The 16,024-nt window shown below is 39.1% G+C and overlaps 2 pseudogenes across 1 annotated transcript; one reads left to right on the top strand and one right to left on the bottom strand.

The window, feature by feature from the left end:
* Nucleotides 1-294: 294 nt before the first annotated feature.
* LOC148855212 (uncharacterized) lies at nt 295-5,653 on the bottom strand (annotated as a pseudogene).
* Nucleotides 5,654-9,982: 4,329 nt separating this feature from the next.
* On the top strand, nt 9,983-14,997 carry LOC148855211 (putative peroxygenase 4; annotated as a pseudogene). Its single transcript, XR_016113170.1, has 6 exons — nt 9,983-10,242; nt 10,343-10,453; nt 10,560-10,645; nt 12,627-12,721; nt 14,460-14,585; nt 14,673-14,997. The product of XR_016113170.1 is annotated as a putative peroxygenase 4 (transcript).
* The last annotated feature ends 1,027 nt before the right edge of the window (nt 14,998-16,024 follow it).

The raw sequence follows: 16,024 nt of genomic DNA, 5'->3' as shown, positions 1-16,024 counted from the left end.
ATCCACACGTGAATTTTCTTGCATCGTTTGAATAGATGAGAAATAAGGTACAGGGTTGAAATTTACATGTTTATGTTTTGTTTTCTTTCGTTTATGGTTTGAATCACTTATGGAGGTTGAAGGTGTGATGTATCAAATACCAGAACTGCTTTTGAACACTGATCAACAAAAGTATACACTTGTTTCCACTTCACCCTTGATCTGTTGGCGTCAACCACTTTGTGGTACTTTGAATTCAGAGTTAGGATGCTCCTCATCGGAGAACAGTTCCCAGAAACTATTGGCTCTGTCATTTCATGTTTGACTCCGAGACAACCTCATCATCCTCTCGGTTCCAGCTTTATCTCCTCTAAGCTCTGCTCTAATTAATGACTCTATCTGATCACTCGTCAACCGTCTCTTCCTCTCGTGGTTATTGATATCATTGATATCGTGATTATTACTGTTGCTGCTCTTGTTACTCATCACCAGTGCCCACTTCTCCACTGCTGTCTCTGCCTCCGGACGATACTTCACCCCCATTCCTGATAAAAGAAAATCAAATACACATTACCCAAGTGCAGAGTGCAGACTAATAATATAAGAAGAGCCAGAGAGAGAGGGACCCAGGCCTGAAGAGGTGAAACCCATTACCCACCTGGAAATGAGTGGTCGTCATCATAGTCGTATAGGAAGGTGAAGGTCTGGTTGTCTGCTCGAGATGAAAGGGGATGTTGCTGTCCAATTTTTTTGGTTATCTCTGTCAAGCTACAACTACTGAATCAAGATGGAGCCCATCTCCATTGATGGAAAATGGGATCAAGTGGGGACGGAGATTCTTAGCTTCTCTTCTCTCTCTCTCTCTCTCTCTCTCTGCTTGAGTTATGAATGTGTCAGAATTCAGAAGGGAAGACTCTCATGGTGAACACTACCTCCTGGAGGTCCACCATGTAATTCATTAACTGGGTTAAAATATTAGACACCAAAATAGTTATGAAATCATTCAAATCAATAACTGGTATGCAGAGCTTTTTTGGTTTATTCTTTTGTGCCTCTTATTCATTGAGAATTCAACTATATATACATGAATACAACCAACCATCGAATCTCCTAAGCCTATGGCAACTAGAACTCCTAAGCTTATAAGGACTCAAACATATCTTTCCTATCTGAACTATATATGATAAGGAAATGATAAGAAGATAAAAAAGATATATACAAAGAAGATATACACTGAACGGAGACTCTTAATTCTGCATAATCCTAACACCCCCCCCCCAAGTTGGAGCATGCAGATTGTGAATGCCCAACTTGCGGAGAAAGTACTCAAATTCTCTACGACCCAGTGCCTTTGTAAAAATGTCAGCTAGCTGAACGGTAGTTGACACATAAGCAAGACGAATGCAACCATTTTGAATCTCATCACGTACAAAATGGCAATCAACTTCAATATGTTTCGTACGCTCATAAAACACTGGGTTTGCTGCAATATACAATGCTGCCTGACTATCACAATATAATCGCATTGGGTTCGAATGCGTCACTCCAAGAGCCAATAACTATCCCTTCAGCTATTTTAACTCACATGTGGTCGTGGCCATAGACCGATACTCTACTTCTGCTGAAGAACGAGCTACAGTGTGTTTTTTCTTAGTTTTTCAAGAAATCGGCGATTTCCCAAGTAGAATAAACCACCCAAATAGGGAACATTGGGACAAAGGACAGCTTGCCCAGTCTGAATCACACCATGCATATAACTGCAAGTCACAATCTGAATGCAAGAGAATTCCTTGACCAAAATGTCCTTTCAAGTAGCTCACCACTCGCAATGCAGCCTCCCAATGTCTTTCTTACGGTTGCTGCGTGAATTGGGACAGAACATGCACACAATAAGACAACTCAGGACGAGTTGCTGAGAGATAAATAAGCTTGCCCACTAAGCGCCTGTATCACTCAGGATTAGATAAGAGAGGCTCATCTGTCAAGGCCAAGTTGTGATTCTGCTCCATAGGAAAATGAGCAGGTTTTACACCAAGTAATCCAACTTCAGTGATAATATCTAGAGCATACTTTCGTTGAGACAGAAAAATTCCTGTTGAGTTTCGGGCAACTTCAATGCCCCAAAAATATTTCAATGGTCCCAAGTCTTTCATATGGAAGCGGTCACTCAAATATTTCTTGAAGACTTGAATTGCCATATGATCATTACCTGACATAATAATGCCGTCCACATACATGAGGACAAGCACATGTACCCTGTCTCGACGAAAGGTGAATAGAGAGTAATCTGAACCTGATTGCTGAAACCCGTATGTTTTCAAGGCTGCGATTAATTTAGCAAACCAACATCTTGGCGTTTGTTTCAAGCCATACAGAGACTTTTGCAATTGACACACCATACCTGGTTTATCTGACTGAAAACCAGGAGGCATTTGCATATAGACTTCCTCATGAAGGTCACCATGCAAGAATGCGTTATGTATGTCCATTTGATGAAACTCCCAATTTCTAACTGTTGCGACTGGAAGGAAGGTACGAACAGTAATCATTTTTGCAACTGGGGCAAAAGTTACATTATAATCAATTCTCTCAACCTGCTTGTTCCCAAAAATCATGAGATGGCATTTGTATCTTTCCACTGTCCCATCAGTATTATACTTGATTCGATACACCCATTTGCATCCTATGGCTCATTTTCTGGATGAAAAAGGCTCCATAGTCCATGTTTGATTATTTTCAAGTGCCTGTATTTCTTTCTTCATTGCATCCCTCCATTTTTCATCATTTACGGCCTCAACAAAAGAAGTAGGTTCAACTCCTGCAGTAATAGCTGCCAAGAAACCACAATGTCGATAAGAAAATTTGTTACAGTTCACATAGTTATCTATGGGATAAGGACTACCTGTAGAATGTGATTGGGTGAGTGAGCTTGCAAAGGGAAGCAAAGAGGGACTCAATCGTTGTGTGGTGTGAAACACATAATCTCTCAACCATGTGGATTGTTGTTTCTTTTGATACCCACACCCCAAATGAAATTCAGAGTGCTGTTGTTGCTCAACATCGCCACCCCTTGTTACGTCAGGACTGTCTTCGCTTGCATTTTCTGTGGTGGCATCACAAGAATGCATGGGTTCACTAGCATTTGCATTCGGGTCTATACGAGTTCCTTCTTTTACACGGACTCCTTCAGCGAGTTCACCTTGCTAGTCAGACTCCATCTCGCCATTTGCTTGCCCAGGTAAATAAGTGGATGGCACCAACACCTCATCTGTCCCACCTATTCCACAATTAAATTGGCCTTGTGCTTTGTTTGGCTGTACATCATCCTTGTGTGCATACAGGAATTCATGCTCTAAAAAAGTAACATCTCTTGATGCAAAGAACATGTTGGACTCTAAATCATACAAGCTTTATCCTTTCTTTCCAAAAGGATACCCAACAAAGACACACCGTCTGCTTCGACTAACAAATTTATCCCCTCCATGTCCATGATTGTGTGCATATGCTAAGCAACCAAAAACTCGCACATTATCATAAGAAGGAAGTCACCCAAATAACACTTCATAGGGAGTCTTTCCCTTCAACAGAATGGACGGTGTCCAATTGATCAAATAACATGCGGTCAAAACACATTCCCCCCAAAATTCAATAGGCAAGATAGCTCGAAAGCACAAGGCTCGGGCAACATTGAGTATGTGGTGGTGCTTGCGTTCAACCCTTCCGTTTTGTTGAGAGGTCCCGATACAAGTGGTTTGATGAATCATACCACATTCAGCAAAATAACTAGCTAAGCAGACAAACTCAGTCTCATTATCAGTACGGATCACCTTTACAGGTTTGTTAAATTGCCTTTGAACTATAGCAAAAAAATTTTGAAGAAATCGTCCCACTTCCGTCTTATCAACCAGAAGATAAATCCAAACGCCTCTTGAAAAGTCGTCTAGTATGGTCAAGAAATAATGAGCACCACAAGAAGTTGTAGTTGTAGTTCTATAAGGACCCCACAAATCACAATGAATTAACTCAAAAATATCAGATGCTTTATGATTACTAGAAACAAACTCTTCTCGACATTGTTTAGCTCAGAAGCATACATCACAACCCTTAAAACTATCATCATTATTATTCTTAGTACTAATAAAAGGCAACAACTTAACAATTCTATAATAAGGATGCCCCAACCTTTGATGCCAAATATCACACGTCTTGCTTTTTGTAGTCTTCATTGCTCTTGTTGATGCAATGCTCCAAAAATAATAGAGTCCCTCTCGCTGCTCACCCGCTCCAATCAGCATCCTCGTAGTGCGGTCCTGTATCACACAAAATTTATTAGTGAACTAGACAATACAATTCGATTCCTCAATCAATTGCGATACAAAAAGTAAATTGCAATTCAAACTAAGCACATATAAAACACTAGTCAGTTTCAGACCATCATCCAGTGCAACTGTGCCTTCTTTCTCTACTATTGTCACGTTCCCATCTGGTAGCCCGACAAAGCACAGAATGACATTCTTTATGTCTCTCATCGACTCAATGCTTCCTGTCATATGATGAGAGGCCCTTGTGTTTATTATCCATTCTGACAATTTTTGCTTACCACTTAGTCGTTGACTCTCCTCTTTCTGTGTGTTCAAAAGGTTGAGTAACATGTTCCACTGCTTACTACTCAGTCCATTCAACCCAGTCTTGGCTGCATCAATTGATTCTCCTTGAGACACATTGCCTTGCGCAGAGGCTTTGGCTGTATTGGCCTTGACTTGGCTGCCATGACCTTTTCCTCCTGCCCCAGCTCCATGATTCCCCCCGCCTGCATCCACTCCGCCTTTCCATCCGAACGGATTCGTTATATCCGAGACCGCGTTGCTATTCCCATCGAGCACTACTCCAACGTCCAACGACGACGAAGAGACACTCTAGCTAAGTGTTGGAGTGGTGTAGCCGTAAGAAGTCTTGGATCGGCAGAAACCCATATCGACACAGCGATTGGAGGTGTTCATCAGTGGTGGCGGAGGGGGTTTCGTATGCACAGGAACTACACTATCAGCATTGGCGTTGTTCTAGTGGTGATGCCTCATCTCCATGGACGACCCGTAGTCGAGATCGAGACAAGGATCCACGTTGGAGAAGAAATAGCCGCTTGACTTCAAATCGGGTGTTTCCATGAGTTTGGCAGGGTTTGGGTTTGGAAGTAACCAAGAAGCAGCTTCGGCCTCCTCGCGGGCGGTGTCATTGTCTTCCTCTTTGTCATTACGATCGTCATCATCGTCCGAGGACTTGAGGAGACCATCAAGAACAAGGAGGTTGGCTTCGTTAGATTTCATGGCAGAGGCAGCCGATTCGTAGAACGGAACGACTAGAATATGCTCGTGCCGATGGGCGAGTGGGTTTGTCGAGTGAATGTCTCAGTCGCAAGTGACGCAGAGGGCAATAGTGTCAGTCTAACAGGTGACACTGGTCGGGGCTTGTTCACAGACCTCGCACATCCAGACCCGCTCGTGTCGGGAGGCGAGCTTGTTTGCGCCATGAACCTTGGCGTCGCAGTTGAAGCAGAGGAATGCCGAGTCTGCCCGGCAGAACAGTAGGGCCGACACCGATTTGCACGAATCACAGGGCTTTTCTGACAAGTTTCACTCGTCGGGTATCCCTTGCCGCTTTCGTCGTCGATGGCCATCTCTCTCTCTCTTCTTCTTCTTCTTCTTCTTCTTCTTCTCTCTCTCTCTCTCTCTCTCTCTCTCTCTGAATTTCAGTTGGCTCTGATACTATGTAAAACCAGAGCTTTTCTGGTTTATTCTTTTCTACCTCTTATTCATTGAGAATTCAATTATATATACATGCATACAACCAACCATCGAATCTCTTAAGCTTATGGAAACTAGAACTCCTAAGTTTACAGGGAGTCAAACGAATTTTTACTATCTAAACTATAGATGATAAAGAAAGGATAAGAAGATATACACTGAACGGAGACTTCTAATTCCGCATAATCCTAACATGAGGATTCTCTCCTACTGTCAATGCTTAGGTATGGGAAGTGTTGAGAGGAAGGGATCATGAGTCACTCCAAAGCAATAGCGGCCCCAACAGACCTTGAGCTGTAAATTTCAGAACTGGGTGATAGAACAGAAGGGATTACTGAATGATGAAACTCTCCTTCCATTTGTTTGGACGTGTGTTGTCCTTTCAGCTACTAATTCTCAGTCCTCCCCACCATTAATTAATCCAACTCTTTTTCTTTGTTTTATTGTTTATAGTGTGTTTTTCTTTCTTGAGAGCAATTAAAATCAATCAGTTGACAACTACAACTCACAGAGAAATTAAAAGAAGAAAAAAGATAAAACAATTCTCTATCAACTACAACAATGTTGTCCACGTCACATGGCCTCTCCTTTCTCCTAATCCCCCTTCCTGCATTCTCTTTAATTCTCTTTCCCTTCTCATTCCCACATTCAATAAATTGATTAACCTATTTACTAGCCAAATAAAGCACTAGGGGTGAAACTTGGTCGATTGGATCAGATCGTAGGTCAACCCAAGCCCAATCGTAAAGGCGCAACCCTTAGGTTCAAGCGTAAGCCAACCTAAGGTTAAACATAAATTTATCAACTAATGCCCAACCCGATAACCCAACACAACTCGAATTGGGCTCAGACTAAGCTGGGTTAATTTGGCTTGGGTGGACTGATTGCGTTTAAAAAAAAATATGTATATAATTTTATATACCCATCTTTTATTTTCTCTTATTTGTTCAAGCAAGCTTGGATTGGGTCAGGCCTAAGTTAGGCTCAAGCAACCAAAGACCTCAACCCAAGCCCATCCAAAGTTTAGGTCAACCCATTTTTTTTTACTCAAGCAAATCCATACAAAAAAGCATTCCTTACATGAAGCTGGTGAATATCCCAATTGTAAGTGATAGTACTAGAGAGCACCAAACAAATAGTGGAAGGTTTGATAACATGACTAAATGTCTCATAAGAATCAAGACAAACTTCTTGGGTGAATCTTTTGGCCAACACTCAATGGAAAAGATATAATATTTGAAAATTTTTTGACCAATCAACTGGTATCATAAACATGATAACCAATCAGGTGTTATTTATCAAAATTCATGGGTGGGTTTTGATTGGTCAAAACTCTTCCTATATCTAAGGGTCTCAACGGACCGGTTTTGGATTGCCCCCATCCAGTCCAAAATCAATTTGGATGGATTGGATGGACCAACAAGACATATTGGATTGGACCAATCAAGTCCAAAATATTTATTAAATTGGATTGGACCTGGTTCGTTCGTAATAAACTTATATTGGATTGGGTTAAGCCAAATCTGATCCATTGATATAAGACAAGAATATAGGCATCAATGGATCAGGTTTGGGTTGAAACCAATCTAAATCAAAACAAATTTGAATAGATTGGATGGTCCAGACATTGAATTAGACCGATCCAAAATGGTCTAAAATATTCATTGGATTGGATTGGACCTGGTCCATTTATAATAGACTCACATTGGATTGGATCGGACTAGACCAGATCCAGTCCAATTTACACCCCTACTTATATCATATCTTTCCCACATAATAGATTTTCCCATCAAAATAAATTTAAAATGTTATTTATATTTTAAAATTTGTATTTATTTTGAGAAATTTTATTTTTCAAAAAAGACTGTTAAATAAAAATATTTGAGGATTCAAGTCTCCACAGAGAATTCGTCCCTATTAAGAATTTGGGATGGAGGACAATTTTTATCCCAACGAGGATCAAAGTTGGGGACGGGGATGGGAAATATGATTCGCACCCCAAACCTGCCCTATTGGCATTCCTAAATTGAAGATGCTAATCTATCTTTTTCATCCGTTAATAGGGTTGTAATTGAGTCAGATAGAATATCCGAATCCAACTAATGAAAACTGAAATCGAAATTCGATCCAAAATTTGATCAGAGATCTTGGTCTGGATTCGAATTCTATTGGATTTGGATGTAAGATAGACTTTTAGGGGGCATTCTTTTTCTAGATTTTGAGAGGGGGAGAGTTGGTCAATGGGATTTTGATCTAATTGACCAAGAATCCCATGTTCTCTTTTTAGATTTATGTAGGGATTGGAGAAAGTTTATTTTCCTGAGTATCGCTTTAACTGTATTTACAAGTTACAACTGCTGAATCACAAAATCAGAGCCCCACCATTCAGCTTGGGCAGCAGATGTGGCCAAGACTCTCCGACCTTCTGCAGAAATAACAATTAGATCTTTAGATAATAAAATGAATCCTATTGCAACAGTCCATGTAACAAACATGCAGGCTCCATCAGTGAATAAAATATGGGGAGGATTTCCCCATGAATGAAAGTTGTGGATAGTTCTGTTGGGAGGATGGATTGTCTCTGGACTGAGGTCGGTTTCAGCTTTTTCTAATAGCTGAGTTGGGTGAAGAATGGGTTGACCATGCTGCTTAACATTTCTTATGTTCCAGATAAGACGAAAAATGATGAGGAGCTTTGCAATATAGAATTTTTTGGTATCTTTAGTTAGATTGCATAATTTGACTGACAACCATGTGGAGATGAATTGTGGGAGATGCAGGTTCTGTATGGATTCTGGGTTTATTCCTATATGCGCTAGCATCCATATGGCTTTGGCATAGTGACAAGAGAAGAAGAGTTGGTCTTGAGGTTGTAGAAAGACCAACTTGTCCTTCTGTATAACAGCCCTTTCCCCTTTTAAGTGGATAGACCTGTTAATTGTTAAATGAAGACTGCACGTTCCTCTGTATAGCAGCCCTTTCCTCTTCTAAGTTGACAGACTTGCCACTATACAAAGAAGCTATTTTGGTACGCAATTTATATATGCTGTTTGTATCAAACTCGAGCCCGGCCATGAAGAGGTATAGAAGGGGTTTTTATAGTTCAGTCCACCCCTAGGGTGGAGCTAAGATTTCTAGGCTGAACTTAATCCTGCTCGTAGATTTCTGAGATAGATTGCAGTCCACTTGTCCTTATAAAGAAATGTGCACTCAAAATAATAGAAAAAGAAGAGAGAAACGTACCACCGGAGCTCTCACCATCGCCACCGACGGTCGCTGCTTCGGGTCACTCACTGTTGTATAGTCGCTGGTGTGTGTATAAGGTTCAGTCTTTAAGAAAAAGTCATTTTTTCATTTTGCGACCGGTTGAACCATCGAATCCACTTAATGGGATTTGAAATGTTAACGTTACGCATTCCTTCTGATCAACGTGGACGACTTTGATTCTTGGGTTCAGTCGTCCAATACACCCATGGTGCACAGAACGCGAACTCGAAGATTGCATTTCTGAGAAGTCACTTTTTTCACTTTGGGGAATCGCATTTCTAGAGGGGTTTTTTCATTCCGTTCCGAATGAGAATTGATCCACTGGTTTGAGCCAAACGTGATTCTTATCCTAAGAATCACAAGAATCGGTAGAATTACTTTTAGGGAATAATATCAAACAGGGCCTCAGTTTTTGCAAAATTTCGAACTGAAACCAATCAATTAACTGGTTGATTGGTTTTGTTCTTTGGTTTCTTGCTTTTTTATATTTATAATATATTATAAATAAATATATAAAATTATAATATAAATATTAGAAATATATAACATGATATAATATATGACTTATTAATTATAAATAGATTAGAATAAATTATACCGGTTAATTAATTCGGTTAATTATCAGTTTTTCGTAATAATAAAATAGAAATTGAACTGATACCTTCTTTTTTTTTTTCAAAATATCAAATCAAAATCGAACCAATTGTTTAGATAATCTTATATAATACGTGAAAAAAAATAATTTTTTATGGTAAAAGAGATCATTTTTATGGTAAAACCAATCTCGATTCCATTCGATACATATAATGCCCAACACCATCGACAGGTGACACGCTGACAAGCTATCTGTTATGATTTATTGTAGGCAGAAAAAGTAACACGTACATCACTCTTTCCTTTTACGGATATTTTGCTTCATACACGTAGTAGTAGTACCCTCTTCAATTCTTCTTCATCGCTCTGGTATAACACAACCAGAAAGAGAACATGAAGAAAGGGCAGTGTCTAGATTCTAAGCGAAGAAGTATATTAAAAATGTTCCTACCTGGATTTAACGTTTCCTCTTGCTCTGTTCCTCCTTACTTATACTCTTGTTTGTTTTCTAAGCCCTTTCATCTCTCCCTTAATAATAAAGATGAAGCATTCATTGCCAATCCCTCTACTGGGTCCAAAGCAAACTCTGCTAACACACAAAGCGAGTTCACCTTCTTTTTCTCTATTCATTTTTGTGTTTAATTTTATAGTCTTTACTCCTATTTTTTTTAAGGTTAATTAATGCCTGGAAAGCATTGCAGGTGTTAATGGCGGGGAGGCCATTAATGGCGATCAGACTGCTCTCCAGAAGCACGTTGCCTTCTTCGACAGAAACAAAGATGGGCTTATTTATCCATGGGAGACCTTCGAAGGTTCCCTTCTCTGCGGTTTTTTATTTTTTATTCTCCTTAACGTTTATCGTCGATCGCTCTATTAATTATCTTATCGATCGAGCACTTTTGCTAATATATGTTTCAGGGTTTCGTGCGATCGGGTGTGGCATCCCCTTGTCCGTCGCCGCTGCCATCTTCATCAATAGCGTTCTCAGTTGGCAAAGTCGCCCGGTCCGTCCTCTCATCTCTCAGTCTCTCTCTCTCTCTCTCTTCTGCTTTGCACTGTACTTTGCTAAATTGCGCACTGGTGGGTTATGGGTTATGGCGTGTGCCAAGTTCTGAAGTTCCTTAATTATGGATTATGGTCTCTTTACCAAGGCATTAACAATATTTTAAGTTTTTAACGTGTCCATTATGCAATTGTTTGCCGCTATCTATGTGGCTATTTGTCTGCACTCAAACGAAACAGGTGGGTATTTCGGTCGTGCGGGTAGGAAGCATTTAACATTGAAGTCATTGTTGACCAAACTGACCTTTTATGCCACGTGTTTGAAATCATGACACGAAACGTTCCGGAGGTGAAATTCGTTACGTGGGTTCATCGACAGTTCGACACAGCTAAGGGTGTCAATTAGACTGATTTCTTCCCATCTGATCCAGTTCAATGTCAGTCCACTAGAAATGCATCAGGTCCAATTCAATCTAATCAAAATTTTGGAACATTTTGGACGGGTATCTTCTATCAAGATATTGGTTCATTCCAATCCAATTCAGTATAAATTTATACTTTGGACTAAGGTTCAAAGTATCGGTCACTTTTTTTTTTTATTTTTTTTAGTTTTTTCTTAAATCTGGTTCAGAGGAGTTGGTTTAAGGTCCGTCCATCCCCTGAACCAGTTGAGACCCTGAAGCACCTTCCTTGTTTTGGACCATTAAGTCATGTATCGAAATTTCGAACCTTGTTTTGGACCATTAAGTCTGGACTGATCCAAATTAATGTATTCTTGGTTTATCCCATCTGTCCAAATTGATTTTGATTAAAATCAGTCCATTGACATTCTTAGACACAGCAACTATAATGCTGAAAACACTGATATCAGAAAAACTTAAAGGGTCCATTTGACTAATCATAATCTATTTGGTTCATGTAGGAATCAGAATGAAAATTGGAATCAACTGATATTTCATTCCTAAGAGGGGAGGAATCAATTGGAATGGGATTTAATTCCAAAGAGAGGGGGAGAGAATGGCCAGGGAATACCATTCCATTACCAAACAGTTGGAACTGGAATGGGCCAGAGTCTAGACCCCATTTCCGGGCCTTATAATTAATCATAAAATAATAATAATAATAATAATAATAATAATAATAATAAGATGTGCTTTCGATCAAAACCTTTCAGATATCATGTCTTTGCAGCATCATAGACTTTTTAATTTCCACGTACAATTACGTAGAAATCATGATTCAAAGCCTATCTCATGCAAGTAAAAACTGCGTGAATTCATAATGTTCCCAATGTTCAATATATGCCTATTCTTGCAATGCGTGCAGAGCTTTTGCTTGTAAGAGATCCCATGGCCGTGATTGGTATTATACACCAACGTTGTAACAATACAACATAAATATTCAAGAATAATATGTACAACACTACAACAATACAGAATCGGAAAATGCCATGGTGAATCAATGAAAAACGTGCTTTAACATCTTTGATACTTTAATGTGATTGATAAGTAAACCATGCAAAAGGTAAATCAACAGAAAAGTTAGTAATATAAAATATAAATCAATGAAAGTTAAAGTAGACCAATCGGGTGGCTGATTGGCTTATTAACTGTGCTCATTCCAACCTTTCTTCTCATGTTTATTTTCCTTTAAAACGTATTTCTTGTGCTGACATTTGGAGATGTGTGTAGCCTCTTCTTCTTTTTGTTTTTGATTTCTTGCTTCTGATAAAAAAAAAAAAGACATGATTAATTGATATCAAGATTTAATATATCATAAATATTTGTTTCTCCAACCTGATTATGACAATTATTGGTTATGCTAATAAAACCCTATATGACCCATAACAATGTGATTATTTTCTCCAACATGTTTAGAAGAAACAAACAATGAATGAATTTCAAACTTGTCTGTTTTAAGAAGACTCGTTCTATCATTTACCAACAAAACTAATCTGTTTGATGGTGGTTCTCAATGAAGCAGGGGAAGTTCCCTTCTCTTCTGTTCCCTATTGAAATAAGAAGCATACATAGAACAAAGCATGAGAGCGATTCTGGAGTCTATGATACCGAAGGAAGGTATTTCTCTCATTTTCTCAATGACATTCTGTCTTGTATCTGTTGGGTGTTGCATATGCAACTGAGCTTCTCCTAGTATTCTTCAAAACTCTCAAAATGTTCTTGTTTGATGCATATTTTCCTATATTGCCAATTCACACCTTTTATTTTGGTTAAATATGTAAGTAATTTTCTTTAACAAAAGCAAAGTTAATATGCAATAATCAATTTTCACCAGAAGGTCAGAAAAGTCACAACATCAATTCCAATAAAAGAAAAAAAGATAAATTAAACAATGAAGTTAGAGAAGCTTTTGCAATGCATTTAGGATCAAGAGAACCCTTCACTGCCCATTAGAGAAGCTCTTAAATAAAACGCATCAAGAGGAGTTTATAGTAGATTAGTTGAATATGCATAATAAACATGGACTAGCTAGTCAAGTCATTTAGAGAATTCTAATTGGACCAGGGATGTTCCATGTGGCAACATGGTATGGGGCCAAAAGGGCTCCACTTGAGTTTATGCAACTATTCTTTCTATTTGCCACATGTCCAACTTTGTTGTATAGTGTGTATGTTCATGGGCCCCATCATGTTTGTATGGCAAAGAATGCTATAATTGCATAAACATGTGGTTATACTAGCATTTTTCTAAACACTGAAGGTAGGGGCAATTGGAGGCGACTGAGGCTGCAGCTGCAGCTACTCGGAAGGCCTTCTCCTAGCCAAATCCTTAGATATTCCCTCTATTTGTCTGTCTTGAAGGAGACGCAGTCAGTCAGTTCTACAAGTTATCTTGATCCCAAGTTTGAAGGTTTCATGGCGACTTCATAACTTAGTTGCAAGTGATTGCAGAAGATTGAGTAGCTCATGTTTTTTCAAAATTTGTTCGTACGGACGTACTCTCTTTACACCCATTACTTTGTCCACTTCTGATTTTCTTATTCATATACTGGAGAATGGTATCTTGCAAATAAAGGTAGGGGTGCAACATGGGCAGACTGGGGTTGGGCTTTTGTCAAAATTTAAATGTGCTTAGGCCTTGTAAAATGCTAACCTGGGCCAACCTGAGTTGCATGAAATATGACCCATACCATTGAGCATTAAGTGCTTAGCCCACTTAGGCTTCACACAACCCTTTAAGGCCCTGGATCATCATAAACACCAGGCCGCAGTAACATAAAGGGGCTATTGCTTGGTGCAACAGAAAAACCTCAGTTTGATAAATGTGATAATGCAGTTTCTAGTTGGAGAGCAAGGTTCAAAGTATTGGCACGTATCGGCCCGTATTGGCTGATATGTGTCATTTTAGGAGCTCTCCGATATACCCCTACAGGGGTTGACTGGTTCAGGGGGTGGAGGTGGGCCTTAAACCGTCCCCTGAACCGGTTTTGAAAAAAAAAAGTAAAAAAAGTATCGATATGGCCCAATACGACCCTACCGGTGTATCAGGTGTATTGGTATTTTGAACCTTGTCGGAGAGTAGCCACTTTGTGTTGTTTCCCTATCCAAATATTGGGTAATAACACTAATTTACTTGATTTGTTTTTATGAGAATGTCTACTCTACTTCAAAGAATCTAGTCAGTGGTATGTCTACTCTACTTCAAAGAATCTAGTCAATAGTATGGTTTGATACTTTCTATTGTCCAATTTAAGAAGCATATTCTAAATATCAAACATGCTCCACAAGTTGCACTGATACATCATAGTTTGTATACTTTATATTTGTTTCCTTGATATGAACTTCAACTCTTGTAGGTTTGTGCCAGCAAAGTTTGAAGAGATCTTTCACAAGCATGCTCTTTCTAGTTCAAACGCTTTAACATCAAAGGAATTGTCACAAATGTTGAAGGCCAACCGGATTCCCAAAAACTACTATGGATGGTCAGTTTGTCAAGTTAATCAAAAGCTATGTAGCCTTCACAAGTTGTAGATTATCTAACAAGGTGAAAATGATGAAATTGATTGTAGGCTTGCAGCCTGGGGAGAGTGGACGATACTATATTACCTGTGTAAGGACAAGGATGGCTTCTTGCATAAAGAGACCATTAGATCTGCTTATGATGGGAGTCTCTTCGAAAAGATGGAGAAGGGGAGCGTGGGTCATCTCACAAAGAAAAGTAATTGGCTCAAATAGTGGCAATTACTGAACTTGATGAGTTTTCTCTTAGCAAATTCATGAGAAACATGCATTTTTGCATCACATTTAAATCTTCTTTTTTTATGTAAACACTGAGAATCACTTCACTTCAGTTGGAAAAAAATGCATGTCTGGGACTGATCATTGATGTTTATAGTTGGCATGTCAGGTAATTAAAGCAGTAATTTGGATTAATTAATCCAAAGCAACCTTAATTAGGAGATCACTAAATGACTAAAACATATAAAAGCGTGAACAAAGTCAGAAATGCTACTTATGACTTATTTAGGGAATGGAGGATATATTCTTTGAACAAGAATTCAAGGTATGAGGGGTTTTGGTGCTTTTTAGTTTCATTTCCCCATTAGATTGGAAAATAAAGCTAGACCATGATTTTGTATGGACAACAACCTGTAAGGCTGCAATTAGACCTGTTGATGAGCATGGGCCGGGTTTGGGCTTAGCTTTTGCTGCTTATAGGTCTGTTAGGATTGGTTTTTACGAATGTTCTTTGGGTGCAGGGAAAGAGGGTTTTCCAATTTGTTAGTTGATGACAACAAATGGGTAATGGGTATGGTGTTATCTAGATTGAAATAGTTGGCTTTGGCTTGATATTGAGGTCTTTCTAGTGTTAGGTCTGATGTTATTTCGGTTGAATAATTTGTTTTGGCTTGATTTTGAACCTTTGGTCGACTTTTTCTATTTAAGACAGAATTAATGCTCTGTCAGTGCCAGACATGAGCACTCCTGCATAAATACTTTTGATTTTTAGCACAACCATAGATTCCGGGATGAGAAAAAAGAAATATTTCAAAAATATTATTTTTTTTATATTTATTTTAAGGAAAAAAAGGGATGGGATGAAAAAAATGTGGGATGTGAGATTCCAAATTATGGATTCTGCATTGCATCAAAACAGAATTTCTCCTCCCTCCCTCCTCCTATAATGTGGTAGAGATGTCAAAGCACAACTATGCCGGAGGGATCATCGTCATTAAAGTTAGAAGAGCACGAGCCGAAGGCGGCAGCGATGATGACTGAACAAGTTACAACAAAGTTAGAAGAGCACAACCATACAAGTTATAGTGGCAATCGAAAACAAACAGACAGATTGAAATGAAAAGAAGAAGAAGAGAGGAGAAAGAGAGTGCGAGAGGTGGGATATTAAGGGGGTAGCCGTCAC

This window comes from Nelumbo lutea, chromosome 4 (genome assembly GCF_056320005.1).
Source record: "Nelumbo lutea isolate HS-2025 chromosome 4, American lotus-T2T, whole genome shotgun sequence".
NCBI classification, from domain to species: Eukaryota; Viridiplantae; Streptophyta; class Magnoliopsida; order Proteales; family Nelumbonaceae; genus Nelumbo; species Nelumbo lutea.
This window is presented reverse-complemented; position numbering and strand designations above follow the sequence as displayed.